The sequence below is a fragment of the Scardinius erythrophthalmus genome (assembly GCF_964197995.2).
Source record: "Scardinius erythrophthalmus genome assembly, contig: HAP1_SCAFFOLD_172, whole genome shotgun sequence".
Taxonomy (NCBI): Eukaryota; Metazoa; Chordata; class Actinopteri; order Cypriniformes; family Leuciscidae; genus Scardinius; species Scardinius erythrophthalmus.
In genome coordinates this window covers 75719-87276 of record NW_028296439.1, presented here as the reverse complement: position 1 = coordinate 87276, position 11558 = coordinate 75719, and positions in this window count along the sequence as shown.

Here is an 11558-nt window from a genome sequence, read left to right as displayed (position 1 = left end):
TACACCATATCAAGTTGCGATACACAAATGCTAAACATCGAAGTGCAAATGGTTGTCGGAGTGCTTAGGTGTAGTTAACCCCCTTATCGTAACGCAGCGCACTGCAGAATCAATAATAACCGTGCCGCACCAATCTCCATGTCCGCCCAGGCGAGGAGGGAGCCAACATTCCCTTCAAAATGGAGGTAACGTTGAAATGTTTAATCTCTGCGGCAGTATGATAAGATTGCTTCCTCCATTTTGGTTCCAATGCATCTGAACCATCTCCCCTGTGCCAGGTCTGTGTGGGATGTGGCGTAGAAGCCTTCTTTATCTCCAAACCCAAGAGTATCTCAGCTTTGTATCTCGGGCCCCCACATGAACCGAAGGGGAAAGGGATGGCGGGTAATCTTCATCATCTCCAATCCAAATACACTTATAAATGCTTGCTACTTGCCTGCTTCAAGGCTCCTTTCCTTAGAAGGTCACCGTCAAGGCCTCTTAGATGGTTGCCTGACATTTACTCATACCCACCCAATTAATACGGTAAATGCTGTAAATGTTTTCCTCACGTCCATGAAGCGCCATCTACAACCATTTTACTTACTTAATGTGAAGCATTTGTAACTACACAGACAATTCAATGGAAAACAAGTGAGGTTTGCAAAACTTTATTTCCCATCTAGAATCAATTAGCATTGACAGGGAAATATCTTATCTGTCCACTTACATGGCATACGCAAATGTACGTTTGTACATTTCCGTATATGAACGAGGCCTGAAACTGATCTGAGAATATAGAAATCCAGTTTTTTTTTTGCCAGCAACCATTAACCGTGTAACGTAAATGCGGCCAATAATGTTAACATTTAGCACAGCGTCAAAGTACGACAATTTATGAGAATAGCAGCGTATTTTTACTCTAGCGCCAGTCAAGTGTTTGAAATAACTTCCTTCTGTGAACTAATGGGCCTTCTTATCACAGAATGAAGCAGAAATTATATTACAGTATTTTATAGTATCTATACAGGGATAACGGGTCTGTCAATTAGCATTGCAATATAAATATACACTATCCTTATGAAAATACCCGAGATGGCTTGAAGATTTCAATCCCAATCACAATACTGTGTTTATTCTCTTCATGTTTGATCAATCAAAACATCTCTATCTGTATTGTATTGTTACCGATAGCTGATGATGCGTTTGTCCATATAGTACAAGGTATTTCCTAGAATGCCATAAGATGTATTTACTCCTATGAGCCTCACTTGTGGACATTTTAGTAAAATCCAAATAAGTCGTACACTGGTGAGCTAACTTTTTTAGCAGAGCGGGTAGTGTGTCTCATCTGTAATATCTGATGACATGTAGTAGTAGCTGAAAAGTCGCTATAAGGAATAATAATTAAGCAATAATAAGGGCCATCTCTGGTAGTTGTGCACATCAACCAGAGGTGTGTTTCCCAAACCCAACTATGGTCATATGTTCATCTGTCTATGGTCATCTGTCTTTACCAACAGAGTTCAACGGAACTTGCCATAGTTGGCAGACACTGCTTTTGGTAAACGCACACCAGATAGTTAATGGTGCTGGATTATTTATGTCATATTATCACATGTGCACTATTCATTTTTAAATATCATGATTATCACCAATACTTGTGTATTATGACACCCCTAATATGAAGGACTCAAAAAATGTATCTGGTGTAACCATCAAGTGATAACGTTTTTCTTACACACTGAATACAAGTAAGTGCAGACATTTTACTGTAGGTAAAGGTGGTGTTTTTTTAGTACCCTGAATTGGTGAGTATTAAATATCATTACGTTTTTTAGGGGGGTTCTACTCATGGGTAAAACCTCCCAAAAAAAACGTAATAATATTTAAAAATGAGACTTTACAACCTGTAAAATGTCATTGGGTCTTATAGAGTTGTTTCTGTTGGCAGTTTTGTTAAATAAATTACTACTAATTAAACTTTTTCTCTACCAAAAAGTCATAGTTGTTTCAGAAGCTGACATTGATTATGAAGACTTTTTGTTTTCTCTTTAGAAAAAAGTGCACAGAGCATACACAATAACACCAGAAATGTGTCAACAGGGTCCATGTTGATTTCCTAAATGAATCGTCTCTGCTTTTCCTAAAATCATTGAATAATTGCAGTAGAATGAATGTCAGAAATTGTTAGTAACAGAGGCCTACTCCATGCTGCAGTGTTCAAATCGCTGAGGCGACTGCAAGGCCATTATGTTAACCAGCTCTGGAAAATAGCTCACCTCCCACCTCCCCATTCTTAATGTCATCGAAATGCTCTTTGATGGAGGCGTAACCTTATTTCAAACTGTGTTAACCTTGGCTCTTCCTCCTTCCCTTTCGCTCCGTCTCGTTTATTTACCCAGGAACTATCTGCACGCGGGGCGGTTTCGCGCTCTGATGAGCGCTTTATCTCTGAGCCCACCTTTCGCCTGCGTTGGTCTTGCGTTGGGTATCGGTGTTAATTATCTCGCCGTATTCCCCCTCTCCCGCCTATCAGATGGCCTCATCGCCACTACGTAATTATACGCGGCTCACGGCCGCCCGCCTCTCTCTCACGGGACTTGTGGAAGAAGTGTGGAGGGAAAACAGTAGAGACTCCATTTCATGGTGTGCGGATTGCTTTGATTTTATAACAGGAGCATCTACAAATCAAAGAAATATACAAGATGACATGTAGAAGACAAAATCTAAATGGCTATCTCTCATAGCTGTTACTAAAGGAAGTTGCAACATGTAATTTGCACCATTTGTTCTGTCTGTATTGATGTCCAACCACTCAAAAGCCTATTAGACTGCATGAAAAATATTTCCAACATTGGGTAATTGGAAAAACACAGCTCTACTTAAATGTTTGCAAGACTACGAAAACATACAATTCACTTCAGGTTCCAGCTTAAATGGCCAAGAGTGGCAGTAAAACACCAATTTGTACTTTTTTTTACACAAATTATTGGGGCAGATTATTGACTTAAACAAAATCATGCATTTCCTTGCACAATACAATGTAATGGCCTCAAAATACTTTCCCCATAGTGTATGATTTGTAAACTAATAGTCAAGTTAAGTCCCAGACTAAAAGGCACGTTTGAGCCGTTTTAACTGAAAGCAACTTGCACTGATATATCTTAAAATATGTCAGTGCCACTGTTTTGTCTCAAGATGCACATCAGTATTTTTTTTGTCCTAAGGCTTGTTTTAAAAAACCTACTTTAAATGTCCTAATTTAAGGGGCAGTTGTGGCCTAATTGTTAGAGTCAGACTGGTAACCCGAATGTTGCGGGTTCGATTCTCAATGTTGGCAGGAAATGACTGAGGTGCCCTTGAGCAAGGCACCTAACCCCCAATCGCTCCCCGGGCGCCACAGCAAATGGCGTGTGTGTCCACGGTTTGCATTATGTGTGTGTGAACTACTCGCTGCTCCTAATGTGTGTGCAGTGCACTAACTTGGATGGGTTAAATGCAGAGGACCATACCATACTTGACCTTCACGTCACTTCACGTTACTAAATTTAAGTAAGGCCTAATCCTGGCTAAGTCTAAAACCAGGCCTTTGTAGTTTACATCACAAAACCAGCTCTTGAAGCCAAGTAAACTTGGTAGCTTACCAAGTACAGCATTGCACTTGCGATGTGGAGCGCTTAGGTAGAAGTCACATAATACACGAGTCACGATAGCTCAAAGACTTGTAGAAACAAGCTAAAGGGCATGTGTTTTGATCTCACGTTTCCTTTTGTTAACACTATTGGTTAGGTTTAGGGTAAGGTTTAGTGTAGGTGGTACGAAACAGGCATTGACCTTTTAGCACCACTGTCACTGCAACTGACCATACTTTTATATATACTAACTGGACTTTTCAATTTGAAAGTGTTACTGGAATGTTTTTCCAATGAGCTTTGGTTAACTATTTCAGAGCATTTTACCAACCGCATAACACACTAGCAACCACCCACAAAGCACCTTGAACACCTTGGCCTAATAATAGACAAGCACTCTAAATCCATTGGCAACTGCATAGCAACATCCTGGCAATGTGGCAGTGAGTTTTACTCTACACAACAAATAAAATACAATAAAATTGTGTTTTCTTCAACATATGTATAAATGTGGTACCAATTATAAGCTTGTACATAAAATCGCATAATCTAAACTCTCACCTAAAACATTTACTTTTTGCAATTTTAATAAAAGAAAGTAATTAAGACATAATTTAGTCTCTGTATGGACCGTTGCATTGGATTTAGCTTACTTTTGAGTATTTCAGCCTCAAATATTTAAATTTTGGCCACAAAGTGCAATTTAAGTTTAAAAATGTGCACACACTTGCTTAGTTGTTGTTTGGCTAGTGCTTTAATTGGCACAGGTTTAATTTCATAGTTTCTCTTTTCCATCACCTTTGCATCTGTCTCCCAGTTTCCATTCCCCCTCCATTCATTTAGTCTCTCTTTCTTGTAATAAAGCTGTGCTCCACTCCAAAGACTCCATGACCTTCTCTCAACTCTCCGACGCCATTGTAGCAATGAGAGAAGTAATTAATGCGTTATCCTCTCATCTGAGTGTCGTCTTTTTAACGGAGGTGTACGGCTCCCTCTGTTTCTCACACACACTTAATTAACTTGCGTTCCCCTTCGTCCAATCCTTACCACACAGTCCTTTCTTTTCTCTTCTGACGGACGTTCATTCACAATGAACAATGGATGTGGACTCGCAGTGAGTCACGGATGTACCGTTCAGTTGAAGTTGTCAAGTGAGGGTGAAGAGAAAGTGAGTAAGAGTAGAAAATGATGAAAAGGGGAGATAAAAGTAAAAGAGTTCAACGCAAATGTATGTCAGATTTTAAAAAGGACAGAGAGTATGTCAGGACAAGAGGCAAGGAAAGAATAATTAGGCTTTAGGTATTTAGATTACAGAGAACATACTGTGCAAAATATATATTGAGCTTTGATGGTTGATAATTATACATTTATTTTTCATTCGTAAGTTTGATCCTTTTTTTTTCACAAGCCAATTCAGCTCATTCGGGTCTCAACAGAAAACTGTTGTAAATTGTCACTGGGCACATAGTTTTGATGCAAAAAGATGCATGTGAATATCTTAGACTTAACTTGTATTGTGTAGTCGCATCAGACCCAAAAACAGGCCTTCAGACATTATGCATATGTGCTTTTCTGAATGATACCTGACACTGGCTTTTTCTACATATATTCTTGCTCATTGTAAGAGGAAATGCAAATCTAGTCTCAGGTCATTGGCAAAGGGCACGCGCCCCCATCGCTAACACATAGCTGCTTCATTTTACCCCACGCTGACCCATCCAGGTGCTTCTCCAACTGTGGGCCTGCATTCACTCTCAGTACAACAGTATGAAAGCTGATCTAGGATCAGGTTTCTCAGTGTCCATTTTGATATGGGATTCAACAACAATGCTGATCTAGTGACAGCTCTCAGAGTCTCTGAGGCCGGCGCAGTTGACTATGAGGTTGGTGTGTCCTCAGAAATCTTAAAATCCATCCAGACCACTGAGATGCATTAGCATGCTAAGTGACTGGCAGCCTGGTGTTTATATAGGCTTTGTTCAAGACAAACTGACCCTTGAGGCACCAAACAAGGAGCAGGGGTCCCCGTCAGGTCAAGGGTCAAAATGTGATGACCCTTAGGCTGGCTTTGTCCCCTTTGATTAAAGCCCTTAGTGTTTCAGAAAGTGCCCTTCATTGTGGTAAAGACAACGTCATCTTTAAGGGTGAAAAACCTGGAACATTGATGAGAATTAAGAGCCCAGTAAAAACCTATATGATACAGCTTACTCATTGGGCTTGGATAAAAGGGAGCTCACCAATAAAAATGTTGTCCTGGCCCTAGATAAAATTAGCAATATAGCATGAAAATATCATGTATCTGAGAGCTTATGGTAGTGACAAAATAAAATATGCACACACACTATTCACTAGACAATCTCTCTCTCTCTCTCTCTCTCTCTCTCTCTCTCTCTCTCTCTCTCTCTCACACAAAATATATATACATATACATTACATATATAAATATCTAAAAAAATATACATACACATATACATTTACACACAAGCTAATAAATTGTATTAATATAATTGTATCTCACACACACACACACACACACACACACACACACACATACATATATATATATATATATATATATATACACATACACACACAAACATACATATACATACATACATATATAAATATATACACACACAGGCTGTAAAAAATAAATCTGCATCGTTTATCTTTTTGATCTTTCATTAAAAAAAAATTGCAAAAATATAACCTTTCATTGAAGTAAAAGAATTGAAAGTGGGGGGGGAATCACATTATGAAATACATTTTTTTCTCCAAAACACGTTGGCCACAATTATTCATACCCCTATAACTTTTTATGAATAAAATATCTCTGAAGTATATTCCCATCACTATTTACCTTTTTTTAGCACACCAGGGTGGCTAGGAACATGAAATTGTCCATCTATGACTTCTTGTTTCACAGGAGTTTAAATATGAGGAAGCACAAAGGCCAAATTCCCTTAATCATTCATCACAATGAGTAAAACCAAAGAATATAGTTCTGATGTGCAGCAAAAGATTGTTGAGCTTCACAAAATAGAAAGTGGCTGTAAGAAAATAGCTAAAGAATTGAAAATCCCCATTTTGACCATCAGGGCAATAATTGAGAAGTTATAATCAACTAAAGATGTTACGAATCTGCCAGGAAGAGGACGTGTGTCTATATTGTCTTAATGGACGGTGAGGATGAAAGTTTGAGTGGCCAAAGACTCTTCAATAATCACAGATGGAGAATTGCAGAGATTAGTTGAGTCTCGGGGTCAGAAAGCCTAAAATTTTTTTATCAAACAACCCCTACATCCCCACATGTTGTTTGGGAGGGTTTCAAGAAAAATGCTCCTCGCTCCTCCAAAAATAAACTCCAGCATATTTAGTTGTCAGACACGACTGGAACTTCAAAAGGGACCGGATTCTATGGTCAGATAAAACGAAAAAAGAGTAACCCATTCCTACGGTTAAATATACTGCTGGATCTTATATGTTGTGGGCTTATTTATTTGCTGGAGGTCCTGGACATCTTGTTCAGATACATGGTATTGTGAATTCTAGCAAATACAAACAGATAAAAAATCAAAACCTGACAGCCTCTGCTAGAAATCTTATAATGGGCCGTGGTTGGATCTTCCATCAAACAAACATCAAAATCAACACAAAAATGTGTTAGGGAGCACAAAAAGAAGCTTCTGCCATGACCCAGTTCCCTGACCTGATGAGTGGAGTGAACTAAAGAGAAGAAGCACCAACATGGATCTGGGAATCTGAAGGATCTGGAGAGATTCTTTATGGAGGAATGGTCTCTGATCTCTTGTCAGGTGTTCTCCAAACTCATCAGGCATTATAGACTCAGAGCAGTTATCTTGGCAAAAGGAGATTGCAAAAAGGTATTTAATAAAAGGGTATGAATAATTGTGGCCAATGTGTTTTGGAGAAAAACATTTATTTTATAATGTGATTTCCCCCCACTTTCAATTCTTTTACTTCAATGAAAGGTTAGATTTTTGCCAATTTTTTAATGAAAGATCAAAAGGATAAACGATGCAGATTTATTTTTTACAGCCATTTTTGATCATATTTACCAGGGGTATGATTAATTCTGAGCACGACTGTAGATACGCATACACACACACACACACACACACACACACACACACACACACACACACACACACACACACACACACTTCATATATATAAAAATTAAATATATAAATTACATATATAAATATATACATATATATTATACATATAAATATAAAAAAAATACATACACATAAATGTACACACATCCAAATAAAATGTATAAATATAATTGTATCACACACACACTTTATATATATATATATATATACACATTTTTTTTTTTTTTAACTATTTACAATTTTGGTGATGGAGTTTACATGTAATTTGACTGAAAAAATAAGCACAAATAAGTAAAATGTTATTAAAACAAAATAAAGCAAAATTTTCAACATCTTGGTTTAATTTGATTTTACTTTGTTTTCATAAATATCTGGCATATTGACAAGTGGTTTTGAAGGTACATGTGTATATTTTTGCTCATCTTAACTATAATATATGTTTTAATAAATATGTTGATTTATGGTCAGAAGAATTGAGTTTAGGGCTAATGAGTGATAAAATAAGGAGTAAAGTGAATAGTGCATTTGTGTTAAAATAAAAGAAAAAAAACATGTTTTTTATCATAATCATCATTACTTTCAGAGTTGAAATGTTGCTATTTTGAAAAACGAATGGTAGAAAACTAAACAACTAAAACTGGGAAACATGTTTTATTCCAGGTTTTAAGAATTAGAAATACAATTTAAGAAAAGAGAATTTCAGTAATTGTAAATTTGCTGACAGAACGGGGAAGAAAGGAGAGAGTGTATCCTTATAGGGTCACTCACCCTCAGATGTCAAAGAGCAATGTATATCATCTCTTGTGTTCATCTTTATTATAATTAAAAACTCAGCAGAGGCCAGTGTTTTAGGGTATAGCTATTATAAAAATCATTCCGACATTAGTCGGGCTGTGTTTGTGACATGGTTTTATTTTGCTTTTTGAACTTAGCAGTAATAAATTACACACTAGCGAAGCAAGGCTGAGCAGCTCCTATCTTTTTAATTTTCTAAATGCAATTCATTGCTCCGAACATGGGCTCGAAACATTAATTAATTTGTATTTGATAATTTGCACATTTTCCTAGCATGACATGAGTGAATTTCGCCTCTCTCTTTAAACTTTGCTCTGCCTATACAAGTTTAATTAAGCAGAATCTTTCTGCATTATCGACAGCATGAATTGGAGGCTTTTTAAAACATATGAGGTGTGGATGGTGTTATATATATATTTTTTTTTTAATTTGGAAATGAGAAAGCATTTGAAAACGAAGCAGAGGGATTGCTGGAGGTGGAGGACATTTAATCGTAATTTACAGAGAGAGAGTGAAAAATAAATATAACTTAGAAAGTCAGTCACACGCTCGCACAATTGTGTGACTGTTGTAATTAAACCAGTGCGTGTTTAGCCAAAGAGTTTTTGAGCCCATAGGTACAACAATTATTAGTCGTACAAGTGCTTGTTTTCCTGTCAAGAATGTTAGCGTGAGATGTTGAGGCGGAAACTTGAGGGGAAGATTGATTAGAAGTTTTAAAAACGTTTGTATATCAATCTTATCACAATCAGCCTCATTCCATCAGATTAATGCACAAACACACACTCCTGTGGTCTGCATGGCATGCACTCTTGCTTTTTCAGTTTAATCCATGTTCGATCACCAATGATTGCGACATTTACGCAACACGACAGATGAGCATTTCAGCACAATGATAAAATTTTTTAATTAATAGCAAGGTCTCCCTCTCCATTTCTTCCTGAGATAACCTTAGAGAAGAGACACAAGAGTCACCCTTGTCAAAAACTCTTCACATGTGCATATTCAGAAACGCTCATGTCCACTTCATTCAGTGCTCTTTATTTTCTCCAGGTTCTTAAGTTTTCTGTTACTGTTGTATGAGTGAGAAACAACTTCACACAACTCCAATTGAACAAATAATTCAAACTGATTCGATAACAAATTAAGACCATATTTCCAATTGCTTGCTCAGCTCTTTGAGAAGAATCGACTCAAAAGAGTGATTCATTTGAGAATGGAGCATTAAAATAAAGTAACGAGAAGAACATCGACCAGTGTACCAAAGTAAAAGTACATTCTGTCATTAAAAATGCTTGAGTTAAATCAAGTAAGAGTAAAAAGTACACTGTAAAAAAGCTTTTTCGAAATTGTAAATAGAACAAAGGTTATTGTAGTGCGTTTTATAAGAAAAAACTATTTCCGTCTTTCTACTTTAAAATGTAATGTTTAATTGAATGCATTTACTTAAATTTGCTAGCAATTTCTAAATAAAAAATAGTTTCAAAGTAAATCCTACACCATTTTTTTTTTGCGAACCCACCTTCAAATCTATTCTTAAAGGTATATATTTACCAAAAAGTCACATAACTAATGGAGTAAATGGTTCTTGTTACTGCTCACGTGACACATAAAATATAATAATAATCAATAAAACTCCAATTATAATGACCTTTATAAACCTAAACTAGTCCAAATAGAATGACTTGTTTTCATAGAACCATGAAATAAAATATATATTACTTCGTTACACTGGGCGATGTTACTCTCGTTACATGCAGATTTTGTTACATAATATTTCTCAAACTTGGTAAAACATGCATTTTGAAGTAAACCACAATTTTTTACACCACACAAATTGCTAAGGAACATATGCCACCTCAAATAAAGAATGACCCATCAACTTGAGTCAATGTTGGGTAACTTGAGTTACGTAATCAGATTACTTTTAAAAGTAAAGAGACATTAAAAGTAACATTACATTTAAATTTACAAAGAAATATCTGTTACTTTTTCAAATAAGTATCGCAAGTTAATTTGTTTTCCCATTTATTGACCTCTACTGTACAGGCGTGAATTTGCATTTACTTCAGACTGAGGCTTATTCATTTCACTTATGTCATATATATATGTCATATATGTGTGTGTGTGTGTGTGTATATATATATATATATATATATATATATATATACTGTATATACAGCCCAGATGAGAAAAAGTAATGTAAAAGTCACTTAATGCATTACTTTTAATAAAAAGTAACTAAGTAACGCAATTAATTGCTTTTTCAGGGAGTAACGCTATATTGTAGCCGAACGCATTACTTTTAAAGGTAACTTTCCCCAACACTGCCCATCAATCACATCTGAATATGTTTTTGATGTACTAGCGAGGGTTAGTGCTCTCTGAAACCCCAAACTGATCATGAGGATTAAGAGCCAATGATGACTCAATAAAACAATGCCAGTTGGCCCCGTTTATACCCAATTCTTAGTCCTGCTTCAGTTCACACTAGACAAATTACCTGTGTGGTGGCGTCAACCACAGAGCTAGTGAGTGGGAACACCCCTTGACACAATGCCCTCTACCCACTATCTCAATTATTCAAAAAAACACCTGATAAAGAGAAAAAAAGATTCAAAATGAATTGACCTGACTGACGGGGTTTCCTCATTCAGTCAAAGCGCCACAATGGCTCCACCTCACCCCTCCAAGTCTTTCCACCCAACACCTTGATAAAACCTCTATTCTTTCATTCTCTGTCTCTCGTTCCCCTCTTTCATTTGCTCTTCGATCCCGGGCCACCAGGGAACACATGGGCCTTTGTTCACTGAATTGGTTTTCTGATGTTTCTCTTTCTTGCTTCTCTCTCTTCTCGGCTCGTCTTTTCTTTGGGGAGAGCCTGATTAATATCGTCCGTAACGCGGAGCGTTGACGCGCAAGGCCCTTCTCAGCCATTACCGCGCAGAGTCACTGAGCTTAATACCCGAAATATTACAGTCACAGCGTAATGGGATTCCAGCACGGA